Source organism: Mobula birostris, chromosome 3 (assembly GCF_030028105.1).
Source record: "Mobula birostris isolate sMobBir1 chromosome 3, sMobBir1.hap1, whole genome shotgun sequence".
Classification (NCBI taxonomy): domain Eukaryota; kingdom Metazoa; phylum Chordata; class Chondrichthyes; order Myliobatiformes; family Myliobatidae; genus Mobula; species Mobula birostris.
In genome coordinates this window covers 95,951,742-95,966,804 of record NC_092372.1, presented here as the reverse complement: position 1 = coordinate 95,966,804, position 15,063 = coordinate 95,951,742, and the positions used below count along the sequence as shown (strand labels likewise).

Below are 15,063 nucleotides of genomic sequence, written 5' to 3'. Positions count from 1 at the left end.
CAACACCAACACACTGGACACTCAAAGCCTCTTATCCTAGCTCTTGGTCATAGTCGTTCCCTGTAATTAATTGTATCCGTCCGATTGGGTCCATCATTCTCTCTCCCTCTCGGAGGACCCCGAGGGTATGTTTCTCCGTGTAAACTAGAAGCGTCAAGAGGTGGGTGCTCTTCTGAGCTGGTGCCCGGACTGCCAATCCTGACATCCCCGGTGCCAGTCTTTCCTGGCTGTCCGCTGTCTCTCCACGCTGTTACCGGACTAACTTTAAATTTTTAAAGCTTAAAGATTACTGCTGAACACTTTGCTTGAATAGCTCTGTGAATATCACAGTTGAACAAGCAAGCAAAAAAGATGTTTAAAACTGTGCATTGGTGGTTCAGTGGTAGAATTCTCGCCTGCCACGCGGGAGGCCCGGGTTCGATTCCCGGCCAATGCAAATAAAATATTTTCTTCCTCTGCCTTTTCTTGAACTTACTCTCCTCATGCGGTGCCCAAAACAGCTCCCCATGGAGGGTCTCGACATGAAACACCGACTGTTTACACTTTTCCATAGATGCTGTCTGGCCTGTTGAGTTCCTCCAACATTTTGTGTGTGTTGTTCTGGATTTCCAGCATCTGCAGAATTTCACGTCTCTGACCACATCTGTTGTCACTTTCCTCTCACGGCTTTGCAACAACTCCGCAACCGGGAACTTTCTTTCATTTCACTATAACTTGCTAAATCATAGATTTCACTATAGATTTGCTAAGTATACCTACAGGAAAAAGAATTTCAGGGTTGCGTGTGGTGACCTGTATGTACTGTGACAATAAATTTTACTTTTTCTTTGATCTCATGCGTTTAAAAATACTCTCATGGTTGCAAGGCATTTTGGACTGGTCCCGAGTTTATTTAAAACACCATATTGCTCATTCTTTGGCTATTTTCCCCCACAAAATCAAGGTACAACATGTCATATTTCTAAGTTTTATCATGATGCAGAACAAGGTGGGATGCGCAGGTGGCGAATCGTTGGAAGGCTACAGGGATCCACGGATATTGCGCCGCTATTCAGTCAGCAACGATCTTTCAGTTATTCCACATAATGAGTTTGATCGGCATATCAAAAATACTAAACTGAAGCCTGCGGATATCCAACTAAGAACTTATACTGGAGAAATGGTAACTCCTGTGGAATGACATACGTAACAGTAAAATACACCAACCAGCAAGTCACATTGAGTTTGTATGTGATAAAAACAGGAGGACCAGCATTGTGGGGACATGACTGGCTGAGACAACTACAAATGGATTGGAGATCCATCCAGTATTTCCATGACACGTTCCCTGCAATAGAGTCAACCGAAAGCAAATTAAGAAATATACTGGATGATGTCACAGCGGTGTTCAAACATGGCATTGGAAAACTCAAACATATCAAGGGTAAAGTAGTGTTAAAGGAAAATACCACACCAAGTCCCTTATACCAGCCGTGATAAAGTAGCCAGTGAGCAGATCTCATGGAGGCTGAAGGAATTTTTTCCAAGTTTGAGTGGAGCCCATGGGCAACACCAGTGGCCCCAGTAGCCAAGAGGAATGGGTCTGCCAAAATTCTGCTGTGATATTAACCACCTCTTTCACCTCTTTCTATCTCGTTCACCTCTTTCTATTTCGTTCACAACAGTGCCTCTTTCACCTCAGACGGTTGAGGAAATTTGGTACGGGCCCCCAAATCCTAAGAACTTTCTACAGGGACACAATTGAGAGCATCCTGACTGGCTGCATCACTGCCTGGTATGGGAACTGTACCTCCCTTAATCGCAGGACTCTGCAGAGAGTGGTGCGGACAGCCCAACGCATCTGAAGACGTGAACTTCCCACTATTCAGGACATTTACAGAGACAGGTGTGTAAAAAGGGCCCGAAGGATCACTGGGGACCTGAGTCACCCCAACCACAAACTGTTCCAGCTACTACCATCCGGGAAATGGTACCGCAGCATAAAAGCCAGGGCCAACAGGCTCTGGGACAGTTTCTTTCACCAGGCCATCAGACTGATTAATTCATGCTGATACAATTGTATTTCTATGTTACATTGACTGTCTTGTTGTACATAATATACTAAATATTAGATGGAGAAGTAATGTAAAGATTTTTACGCCTCATGTATATGAAGGATGTAAGTAATAAAGTCAATATAATTCAATATTAAGGTCATCATCAACCCAGTACTATAAATAGATCAATACCCCCTGCCCAGGATAAAGAATATTTTGCAAACCTTTCGGGAGGAAAATGATTCAGCAAAGTTGACTTAGCTGAGACCCACCTACCGATGGAGATGGAAGAAGTGTCCAAAGTATTTCTCACCATAAACACTCACAAGGGGCTTTGTCGCTATAACAAGCTTACTTCTGGAGCAGCATCTGCACCTGCACCCTGGCAGAAAGCTATGGACCAGGTACTGCAAGGTGCCCAGGTGCTCAGTGTTACCTGGATGACATCATTGTTACCAGTGAGGATGACAAGGAACATCTCCAAAGCCTCCAAACAGCATTAAAAAGATTAGTAGATTATTGGTTCAGAACATGATGCAACAAGTGTGAAATCTTTAAACCAAGCATCACTTACTATGGTCACACTATTGATGCACAAGGATTACACAAGTGTGCCGATAAAATCCAAGCAGTGGTGGATGTCCCAAGGCCAAAGAATATGTCATAGTTGCAGTCTTTTTAGGGATTTTTCAATTACTGTAACAGGTTCCTGCCAAACCTGGCCACTGTGCTCCACCACTTGAACTCATTACTACAGATCAGGAAGAAGAGGCAATGGACAAAGCAGTGAGAGGTGGGTTTCTGGAAGGCAAAGGAAATGGTGACATCGGACACTGTACTCACACATTATGATCCATGTCGTTCAGTGAAGCTTGCCTCTGATGCCTTGCCTTATGGGATGGGTCCAGTTACGCCACATGTATGAGCGATGGAAGTGAATGTCCCATAGCCCTTGCATTACATTCCATTACTGCTGCAGAGAAAAACTATGCACAGTGTGACAGAGAGGCCTTGAATCTGGTTTGGGCTATAAAACGTTTAAACCAGTACCTGTATGGGAGAGAGTTTACCCTCATTACTGGTTATCAACCAACCACTCACATCTATTTTCAATTTTCACTCCACAGAAGGCTGTTCCACCAAGAGCAGCAGCACGAATGCTGGGATGGACTCTGTTTCTTGGAGGATGCAAGTACAAGCTCAACCTGAAAAATTTGCAAAAGAAGACGCTCCTTTTGACATATTCTCCCTAAGGCAAATCAAAAGTCTCCTTATTATAGCAGAGATGATCCAAAAGGAAACCAGAAAAGACTCCACTCTACCTCAGGACAACATGAAAACCCAAAATGACTAGACTGTACAGCAGAAATGCCAGCTCCCCCAAGGGCAGGATGAATTTGCCCTTGATGGAGATTGCCTTATGTGGGAATTGAGAGTTGTTGTTCCATCCAAGCTGAGAGCTAAAGTGTTGGAGGAGCTACGTGCCGGTCATCTAGACACAGTCAAAATGAAAGTCATGGCTTGACGATTTGTCTGGTGGCCTGGTATAGTTCAGCAGATCGACCAGCTCGCCTCGCACTCTTCAGGATGCCAACACGTCCAGAGGATGCCAAGAGCAGCACCTCTCCATCTCTGGGAATGGCCTGTATTGCCTTGGCAGAGGATTCAGGTAGACTTTGCTGGACCATTCATGGCCACAAGCTTCTTGGTAGTATTGGAGCAGTTACAAAGTGGCCAGAAGTGTTCCCAACAGCCTCGCACACTGTTGATGTGTTGAGAAGCCGCTTCTCAAGGACTGGTGTTCCAGAACACTTCCTCAGTGAAAATAGACCACAGTTTGTTGTGGACAAGTTTCAGTCATTCATGAAAATGAATGGAATAAGACATATTACACCTGCACCATACCACCCAGTTACAAATGGCTTAGTGGAAAGGTTTGTCTAGAGTGTAAAGAATGCACTGACTGCAATGTCAGTTGAACATATTACACTCAATCAGAAGCTCACCAAATTCTTCTTTGCATATCACAATGCAGTACACTCCACACCCAACAACTCACCAGCTCAGCTGTTCCTTGGTTGTGCCTTGGATCTCCTCAAACCCAATCTCAAAAGCAGCGTTCAGGACTAACAGATGAGACAAATTGAGGCCTCTTCAAACAACGAGGTTCGATATTTCACTCTTGGACATGCAGTTCTGGCAAGAGACTACAGAAGTGATCAAAAGTGGGTTCTTTAAAAGACAGCCAGTCTCCTTCTTGTGTAAAATAAAGTACTCACTCTGTACTTCAAGAAAACTGAAATATGTTTCACAAATTCAATAAATATATGCCATACAATGGGAAAAAACACCCACTGCTGTAGGGACAACTTCCACACAGAGCAGCCAGTACTCTCAGACAGTCTCAGCCACTCCATTCCTCCATCTGATATCAAACAATGGAAAGTGGAGTGTTACAGGGAAGCAGGTTCACAGGTGAGACAGAAGGCACCAATTACCAATAAGCACATTTGCAAGTAACCATTTATTTACAGACCAACAGTAAAACATTCAACCAAACAACCAAGTCAAACAAGTACTCATCCAAGCCACCTTAAGTTACAAAAACTACGACACTAAACATTTAGTAACACTTCAAACTCAACAGGTGCTTCGGTAAGTCTCCGCAAGTTACACAACTACAAAACTAAACATTCAACAAACAAATACTTAGCTACGTGTACACATGGGCACACTTGTACCTGCAGCATTCTTTCCCGATGGTTCCTCAGCACTGGTCATGACCTCAGTGTGAAGGTGAGCCCCTGGAGACAAAGGAAAGAGCTCGAATCTCTTGCACACACAATTCTTATATCTGAGGTGGCCGAGAAACCAGTGCCGTTGCGTGCAAGGCAACCAATGGGAAAGAGCTGCTGCAGCCCTCGAATGGGCCAGTCAGCAACCGGCATGGCAGAAGTGACTTTCAACTGGTAAGTAAATTAATCCTTTGCATTACATCCACCCCTCAAAAGATGTGACACTGTGCCAATTCAGACCTCAGACTAGAATGACCCCTGCAAATGCTCCACGAAACTACATATAAATTGCAATAGTACCATATCCAGCACTATAAGCCCAGTAGTCAACCCCCAGTGTACTACAGTCATCCCCCAGTGTACTACAGTCATCCACCAGCCTCCTAGTGCCCCAAAAAGCCACCAACCTTCACCCAGAGTGTAATTGCTATGGGGCCGATCTCCCACTTAATCTTATTCACTGGCTGTTGGGTGTGATCAGCCAGGTGCATGGTGTTCCCTGACTCATCTGGAATGTAGGTGTAACACTCTTGGCCAATGACAGTACAAGTGCCACCATTCTTTCTGAACAGGTAATCTAAGGCCATCCGCATTCTGTTGCTGGTACAGTACCATACTGGGAAAGGCTATCATCAAAAGCCTCTGTGATAGCCCTCTTGCTATGCTCACCTACATGGGCAGAGTGGCCACCCAGCACACTGAGGTGGTGTATGCATGGCACCACATACCCCAGAGAGCAGTAGTCATCCCACCCCATGGGGAGTCACCTGCTTCTTCCAGGTGAGGTGGCACTTCACCTGAGAGTCTGTTGAGGTCATATACTTTGTTCGGTGCTCCCGGTGTGGCCTCCTATATATCGGAGAGACCTGACGTAGATTGGGAAACTGCTTCACTGAGCACCTATGCTCCATCTCCCTGAAAAACAGTATCTCCCAGTGCCCACCCATTTTAATTCCACTTCCCATCCCAATATGTCCATCCTTGGTCTCCTCCACTGTCGTGATGAGGCCACACTTTTGTTGGAGGAACAACACTATACGTTCCATTTGGGTAACCGCCAACCTAATGGCATGAACATCGATTTCTCGAACTTCCAGTAATGTCCCCTCCCTCTCCTTCACCATTTCCCATCCCCTTTTCCTCTCTCATATTCTCTCCCTACCTGCCCATCGCCTCCCTCTGGTGCTCCTCCCCCCTTTTCTTTCTTCCATGGCCTTCTGTCTCTTTCACCAATCAACTTCCCAGCTCTTTACTTCATCCCTCCCTCCCCCTTCAGGTTTCACCTGTCACCTCATGTTTCTCTCTCCCCTCCCCCTCACCTTTTAAATCTATTCCTCAGCTTTTTTTCTCTCCAGTCCTGATGGAGGGTTTCGGCCTGAAATGTCGACTGTTTCCTCTTTAACATAGAGGCTGCCAGGCCTGCTGAGTTCCTCCAGCATTCTGTGTGTGTTGTTCAAACTCAGACCATTCACTGGGGGGAGAGGTGTGCAGGGCAAATGATCCCTTTCCTACAGTGGCGAAGAGCAAAGGCACCACCAACCCCTGCTGCCACTGAAGATCCGCCAAAGCCTGAAACTCCAGCAAGGGATAGGGGATCCCGAACAGAATGTGGTTCATCCAGCAGAGAACAGAAGGAACCCTTATCGAGAGAGAGTTTGAAGAATGACTCTTCCCCCTTAGCAGCCTCCTGACCTCTCTCTCCCCTGGCAGTGCTCCCTCCACATTGCATCGAGGGTGGGAGTGGAAAAACCATGTGCCTACTCCTTCAGGACGCTGGCTCTGAGCAACACCAAAAACTTTCTTTACTGATCATGCAGGATCCCCCATCCCCCGTCTGCATAACAAACCTCTGTGCCCGGCTACCCGTACCACCTTCCACATCCTCAACCGAACAGCTGCATTTACGGGATGCCTGACTGCCGGTCCTATTGAAGACAGCACCACTCCTTTCAAGTGGGGGGCTGCAATTGTAACAAAATGCCCCATCTCGGCAGGGCTGGTTCAGAGCCCTCTGGGAGGCCATCACTATCACTGTATAAACCTGGAGTCAAAGTCCACTGGTGAAGGGCTCAGCTCCCTTCCCCTACTGTGTTCCACTCCACCCAGGGCTTTAAAACGAGGGAAAGGTACCTGACCCTGACCTCCAATGCCACCCATAAGGTTAATGATGCATTATCCTTATGGGAAGTGAGCAGTGTCCTCAAGGTATTATTAATCATGTGTTGGGACAACAGCACCCCCCCCCCCAAAATACCCATCTATCTATTAGATGGGCTCACTCCAGTACCCCTCTCATCCCATATTGTCAACAATCAGAGGCTCTCCTGGCTTCTGTCTGTACCTATCCCCTAATCTCCCCAATTCCTTAGCGGAGAATTCTCTGATTTCTATTGTCACCAAGGGGCCCATTGTACCACTCCACACATGTTCTTGATCTTCCTCCTTCTCTCCCTCCTGGGAGGTAGAAGCCGTGAGCTGATCTGACTCCCCCAAACCCCATATGGTGGGTCTGGGACCTCGTGGCCACTGCCCGGCCTGTACTGTTTCAGGTGTGTAGGCAAGGGTGCAATCATTTCAAAGGAGAATCATAGGATTCCACTCTCCCCATCCTCACCATCCAGCCAGACTCCCTCATCCCCCATCCACGTGTTGGGATCGTCGCCCCACCGCATCAAGGCTCAGACCCTGTCAGGATCCAGTTCCTAACTGGCCTCTTGGGCCGTCTCTGATTGCTGCACCTCCATTAGCTGCCAGGCCTTCTCCATACTCTTGTCTTTGTTTATTCATTTACTGAGATACAGTGCAGAATAGGCCCCTCCAGCCCTTCGGGCCTCGCCGCCCGGCGATTCCCTGGTGTAACCCTAGCCCAATCACGGGATAATTTACAACGCCCAATTAACCTGCCAACTGGTAGGTCTTTAGACTGTGGGAGGAAACCCACACGGTAACAGGAAACGTGTATAAACTCCTTACAGGCAGCAGTGGGGTCACCTGCACTGTAAAGCATGCTAACCACGACACCACCATGCTGCCCGGACAACTTTCCCCATGACGGCACAGCACTGTTGCAGCACCTCCATCTCATTCTTCAGATCTGCTATCTCCTGCTCTCTCCATCCCATCGCAAGGCACCAGCAGCCAGGGATGCATTCTGACTGCTGGTGCCTTATGATGCCTGCCAGCAGCCAGAAGGCATCCCTCCAGCCCCCTTTTATCTTGGGGAACACTGCCTTCTTAACTACGGGCATGATGACTCCCATGGGAGTCCATCTTGTTTGACGAGTCTACAGGTGTCCCATAGTTCTCCAGTAGGTTGGATAGACTCCCAAATCCTGTAGTGTCATCGATCCACCTGGGACTCGGCGCAGCTCACTCAGGGGGATGTCTTTTTTATATAACCTTCTAAAGATATTCATCTCCCATTCAAAGACCAAACCCTGTCTGCAGCACCAGATGTTACAGGGAAGCATGATCATACGTTTGGTCATTGGAGCAGAACTCACCAATTACCAATAGGCACGTTAACCATTTATTTACAGAGAAATAGTAAAGCATTTGACCAAACACTCAAGTCAGACAAGTACTCATGTAAGCCAACCCAAGTTACAAAAACTATGACCTAAACATTCAGTGGCACTTCAAACTCAGCAGGTGCTTTGTTAAGTCTTCCTAAGCTACACAACTACTAAAATAAACATTCAACAATCAGATACTTAGCAAGTGTGCACATGGGCATGTTTGTATCTGCAGCATGCCTTGCCAATGGTTCTTCAGCATTGGCCATGACCTCAGTGTGAAGGTGAGCCCCTGGAGACAAAGGAAGGAGCCCAAGTCCCTTGCACACACAATTCCTATATCCGAGGAGCCTAGAACCGGAAACCAGTGCTGTGGCGTGCAAGGCAACCAATGGAAAAGAGCTGCTGCATCCCTGGAAGGTGATAGTTGCTGGCATGCCCTCTTTGTTATTGCATCCATGTGTTGGGCCCAGAATAGATTTGGAGACAAAAGCAAGAGCTCAGTTCTCTCATATGTGCTATTCTTATACTCCGAACGCGCCTGGAACCAGAAAACGGTGCCGTGGTGTGCAAGACAACCAAGGACTGGCATGGTGGAAGCAACTTTTGACTGGCAAGTAAATTAACCCTTCACATTACAGACAGTGCTGCTGTAGGTTTTCGCAAATAAAACGAAGTGAGGCTTTTTTTTGTTTAACGAAAACTGTAACACATTTTATTGAACTCACAAACCTACACTCAAAGGCCTGCAAAAAACTCTTTACGTAAAAACGTCATCACGTCAGACCAAAGTGAAACCAAAACTCAATGTCAGAGATTGTGAATTACCTACATTTCTCCCAATTACATTACACTTCACAGGCCCTCCCAGAGTTCGGTAAAACCGACATTGTGAGCCTGTCTGGAGGTGGGACGAGCCATCCAGCTCGAGTTCTGTGTTCTGTGAGTGCAGGATCAGCAACAGGAGCCTCTGGCTCATCCAGAAGTGTACTGACGCTCTCCTGATCACGTTGTGATGCCAGGGACATGCTAGCGGAATACTCCACATCTTGTTGGGTCAGCTTAAAGCAATCTACCAAATTACGTTCAGGTTTACTCCTCTAATCTATGATGAAAGTCTTTTCTCCCTGTTCCAAAACATGGAAAGAGCCTTTGTAAGAGGGCCTAAAGGGATGTTGTTGTGCATCGTGGCAGACAAAAACAACACAGTGGATTGTAAGTCACCAAAAACCCAAGAGTGCTGTATGCGGTGATGGGAGACAGGAATAGGTGAAAATGAATTGAATTGACTGAGGAGGGTGGAACGCTGTTGAGAGGCTGGCCAGGTACGGTTCACCATGGTAATAAGGTGTGTGAAACTGCAGGAGTGGGGGAAGAGGACCAACAAGATTCATATGGGCGTAGTCAAACTGTCACCTTGGGTCCTCAAAAGTTGCCAATGATGCCTGAACTTGACAGCTAAGCTTTTGCCTGCCGGCACTCCACACAGTCCAATCACAGCCGGATGCGAGAGGCCACATATGGAGTTGAAAACAGTCCATCTCCAGTTTGTGGGCATTATGGGCATTTGTAGTCAATAAGCATTAGGAAATAGTGACCCTCTAGAAGAAAATGGAAATGGGAGACAGCCAGATAGTGACCAAGTTGTTCATGGTGTTCCTTTTGGGGCGATGGAGCTGCTGGCATAAGAAGGTGAGCGGCTGCCACATGCCTCTGACCAACTGTCCGTGCGCAGCACCCACAGCGTCGGTACTAATGGCTATGGGTGCACTGGGGAGCATTGCGCCAGTAGGGGTGCGTTAGAAAGAGCTGACTTGGTATCATCAAATGCCCTGGTCAAGTCCACTGACCAGTCGAGCGCTTGATTAGGGGCATTGCCTTTAAGTCCACTATACAGAGGGAGCACAAGTTTAGCAGCTCGCAGAATGAAGTGGTGATAGATATTCACCATGCCTAAAGATTCCTGCAGGTTTTTAGTAGTGCAGGGTGGTGGGAAATCCATAACAGCGGCTACTTTTGATGGGAGGAGTTCCGCAGCTTCTGCGGAGATGTGACAGCCAAAAAAGTCAATGGTTGACAACCCAAACTGGCATAAAGCGGGGTTAATAATCAACTTGTGTTGGCTTAAGCACTCGAAAAGTGTGCGGAGATAGGATACATATTGGGATTTGGAAGAACTGGCAACAAGATTGGCATCCAGGTACACAAAAAGTAAACCTAAGTCTTTTAGTACAGAGTCCATCAGCCGTTGGAATGTCTGTGTTGCATTTTTCAGCACAAGCGGCACGCGCAGAAACTCAGAGGCCAAATGGGGTTATCACAGCTGTTTTGGGAATCTCATCTGAGCACACAGGCACCTGATGGTGGCCCATAACTAAGTCAACTTTGGCAAAAAACTTAACTTTCTGGCTAAGCTTGCCCAGAAGTCTTCGATGTGTGGGATCAGGTAATGATCAGGGGTGGTGACCTTGTTAAGGTGTCAGTAATCGCCACATGGACGGCAACCACCATCAGACTTGGGGACCATATGGAGGGGTGAAGCCCAGGGGTTACTCAACCGGTGTACAATGCCAAGACTTTGTGTATTGGCAAACTCAGCCTTCATGGTTACCAGCTTTTCTGGGACCAGTCTATGTGCATGGGCATTGACTGGCATGCCAGTTGTGGGAATGTGGTGCTCAACCCCATATTTTGAGACAGTCGTGGAGAATGTGGGCTTGGTGAGGTCTGGGAATTTGCCCAGCAGTCGAGTAAACTCACATGTGGTGGTGCATGTGCTTGTGGGGAACTTACTGGGGAACAGGGTAATGACCCAAAGTCGACAATCACAAGCTGGCAGTTCTTAAGATCAACCAACAGTCCTTGCACACACAGGAAATCTGTATCGAGCAGAGGTCCAGCCACTTCAGCCAGGACGAAATCCTATGAGTAACGTCACCCCCTGAAGCAGAGTGTCACCTGTCATGTCCCGTAATTGGCAGCTTCATTGCTTTTTGCCTTCTCATCAATAGGCGATGCCAACAGAACACTCACTTGAGCACCCAGCAAGCATTGCCCTGAAAGGGTGTCCGTAATGAAAGGGTGTCAGTAGATGACCCTGGCAGCTGGAATCCAGGGTGTTCACAGATCTCTGACATCCCAATGTGCTGACACCGAAGCTGCAAGGCAGTCAGCACTTCCTAGCGATCATACCGAAGCGAGTGTGGTAAAAGCACAGTCACGGCATTATCTGTTTTGCAGGCATGGGTGTCCTTATGTTGAGGGCCTTGCTGACCAGGCTTACTGAGGTACAGAAAAGAGGTGGAATGATGCACCCCTGTCTGGCTGAGTGTAGACTATCAGCCATTTTAGCAAGCTCCTAGAGTTCATCATGGGTGCATTAGCGAGGGCTATGTGACTTGATCAGACATTTGCTGCATGAAGAGTTCTTATAAAGCAAGGATGGTGATTTCCCAGGAGAGACAAGTGGTTCCTTAGCTCTGAAGGCTTAGCATCACCGAGATCGATTGAGGAGAGCAACTGTTTGGCACGCTCAGGCTCCGACAGTCCAAAGGTTTGTAAAAGCTGAGGTTTCAGTGAACAGTATTTATCGTGTTCCGGCAGGTGTTCTAGCAGACTGTTCCACACCTGTGACTGCTGAGCGACACTACCATATGGTAGAATTTAGTGTTATCCGCGGTGATTTTTCACAGAACAAACTGGGCCTTGGCTTGTATGAACCAAGTGACAGCATTTTGCTCCCAAAACTCTGGCAGTTTCAGAGCGACTGCATTGGCAGACGTGTTCAATAACTCCAGAATCCTCCTAGAGCATCAGGGTCACTAATGTAGGTTCTCGCAAATAAAATGAAATGAGGTGTTTTATGTTTAATGAAACTCATAACACATTTTATTGAACTGCTAAACCTACACACAGAAGCATACTAAAAGCTCTTTGCGCAAATACATCATCACGTCAGACAGCCTCTTAACGGGAAACCCCAACTCAATGTCAGTGGTTGTGAACTATGTACATTTCTCCCAATTATGTAATTATATTACCCTACACCGCTACTTCCATTTCCTGAGACCTGGGTCATGTCATTGCCAGAATTCCTGAAGCAGACTTCCACAACACACTGTTGAGCTCCCAACTCACTCTATATCTGCAGCATCACAAATTCTGCCTGCTTTCACTTCCAAACTGTCACTCGTATCAGCAATACCTACATCAGGCTGATGCTTACAGCTCAGTGTTCAACATCAACATCCCCTCAATACAAATCAACAAGCTTCGAAAACTGGGCCTCTGTACCTCCCTCTGCAACTGGATCCTTGACTTCTTCATTGTGAGATCACAGTCAGTGTGGATCAGTAATACCATCTCCTCCTCACTGACAATCAACACTGGAACACCTCAAGGATGTGTGCTTAGCGCACTGGTTTACTCTCTCTGACGATTCCTTTGTCTGAGCTGAGGCAGTAGCTCCATTGCCCATCAAAGGGTCAAAAGATGGGATATCCATGGATGATTTCAAAGCTCAAAGTCCAAAGTACATTCTATTATCAAAGTATGTATAAATTACACAACCTTGAGATTCTTCTGCTTACAGGCAGTCACAAAGCAAGAAACAGAAAAAATCCAATATATAAAAAAGACCAACACCCAATGAGCAGAGAGAGAGAGAGAAATAAAACAAATCAAATCAAATCAAGCATCAGCATTCAGAATGAAATTGAGTCCATAAAGCTGAAACCGGGAGCAGCCAGGGTGGACCCGTAGTCCTGGTCTATCCCAGAGACAAGTCCTAAGCCTGCAGCAGCTGGGCATGACACATTCTCAGCGTTGAAGAGGGCACAGTAAAACTTGCCAGAACGGAAATGACTCAACCCTTACCTCCAGTCCCGACACCAACTGGCCTGGCGTTTAAGTTGTCCTTTTACGGGATGGCGTCACAAAATTGGGCCCACGCCCCCACCCCACTGCAATGGCACACTCTGGGCTACTTCAGCCCTCCCAAATCAGCACAGCACCATGATGGGTCAAACCTCGCTCCCAGACTAGGTGGATGGGCTCCAAAACATCTCTGCTTCAGCTTTTCTCCACTCCGCTCACTCAACTACATCTCCAATTCCAACTCCAACTGCATCTTCTTCTGGAACATGCCTTGACCTCGCTTCGGGTCTGCCTTGTACCTGTACACCTTGACCCTTGGATCAGCCTTGCCTTCGCCTACTTCATCATTGTTTGGGGTGATCATTTACCAAAATTTTCCATATAAGAAGTATTATTAATGGATTGTTTAGTCAAATTTCTTTCTTAATGTTCAATTTCCTTTACAGGTCCTTGGCAAATGAAGCAGTTTGTGCCTGCTTGCAACAAGAGCTACAAACACTAAAGCAGGGTTTCTCAACTGGGGTTCCATGAGAGATCGTAATTTTAAAAAATAAACATCATTTTTGGAACTCTGCACAAGGCGCCATGCTAGCACTGGCAGTGGTGGGCAGGGACCCAGCAGCCCTGTTAGCAATCTCGTCAGAGGTCTTTCAGCCCAATATGGCAGTGCGCAGTAGGACTGTGTTCATTTGCTTGAGTCCTCTCCCTTCCGAATTACCCCCCCCAACTTCCCCTTATGCACCATCAACTGACTCATGGGAGTGAACAAAAACTGCCGCTGTAGTAGAAAATTGGAGGGAAATTTTCATTCTAAAGACAGTCCGGTGTGGCAATTTGTGAAGAGGAGGATTCTTGCCCTAAGCCTATGGACATTTCTGATGAGGTTAATGAGGAAGAGTTGCAATCTGAGTAATTTCTCTGTACTAGTACAACAACGGACACAAAAAAAGTCTGGGTTTACAATGAAAGCTACTTATCATGGACTGGTGATCCAAGTTGTCCTATTCCACTGTGCCTAGTCTGTGACAAACAACTTACAAATGTAGCAATGGCTCCAGCAAAATTGAGAAGACCCTTGACTACAAATCAGAGCCATATGACATGTAAGGATGCTGATTATGTTAAAAGGGTTATTGGAATCTCAAAACAAACAGAGTAAAGCTTTTGTTCATAAAGTCACAGTCAGTAAAAAGTTTCGGAAGCAAATTATTTAGTTGCAGAACTTATTACCCAGAAAAGGATGAGTAACACAGTTGGTGGGAACCTAATAATGCCAGCATGTAAAATTATAGTGGGTAAAATACTAGGACAAGATGCAGTACAAGAAATTGAAACAGTTTCACTCTCAAAAAGTATGCTAAGTCGACGCATTAATGACATGTTACATGACGCTGAAGAGGTTTTGTGTGATAAACTGAAAAATAACTGCTTCTCTATCCAGGTTAATGAGTCAATAGTTTTCACCAATAAATCTCATGTTGTAGCATTAGTAAGATCTGTAAGTGATGGTAAAATTCGAGGAAGAGCTGTCCAGAACAGATATATTTAATGTTTTGTCTTCACATCTGGAAACAAAAGGTCTGTCTTGGAGGAAGTGTGTCGGTATCGGTACAGATGGTGCCCCATCAATGGCTGGCTCCTTGAGAGGCTTCGTTTCTCCTGTAAAAAACGAAAATCCTGACAGTGTCACAACACACTGCTTTCTTCATAGAGAGGTGCTGCTGTCAAAATCTCTTGGAGATAAATAAAAGAAGTTCTGGATGAGGCTACAAAAGTGGTTAACTTTATTAAACAAAGACCAGTTCACTCAAGAATGTTGAAGAACTGTGTGAAAATCTGGAC

General features: G+C 46.4%; 1 non-coding gene across 1 annotated transcript; it reads left to right on the top strand.

Annotated features, from left to right (window-relative positions):
* Positions 1-365: 365 nt before the first annotated feature.
* Positions 366-436, top strand: trnag-gcc (transfer RNA glycine (anticodon GCC)). Its single transcript has one exon. It is a non-coding gene; the product is annotated as a tRNA-Gly (tRNA).
* The last annotated feature ends 14,627 nt before the right edge of the window (positions 437-15,063 follow it).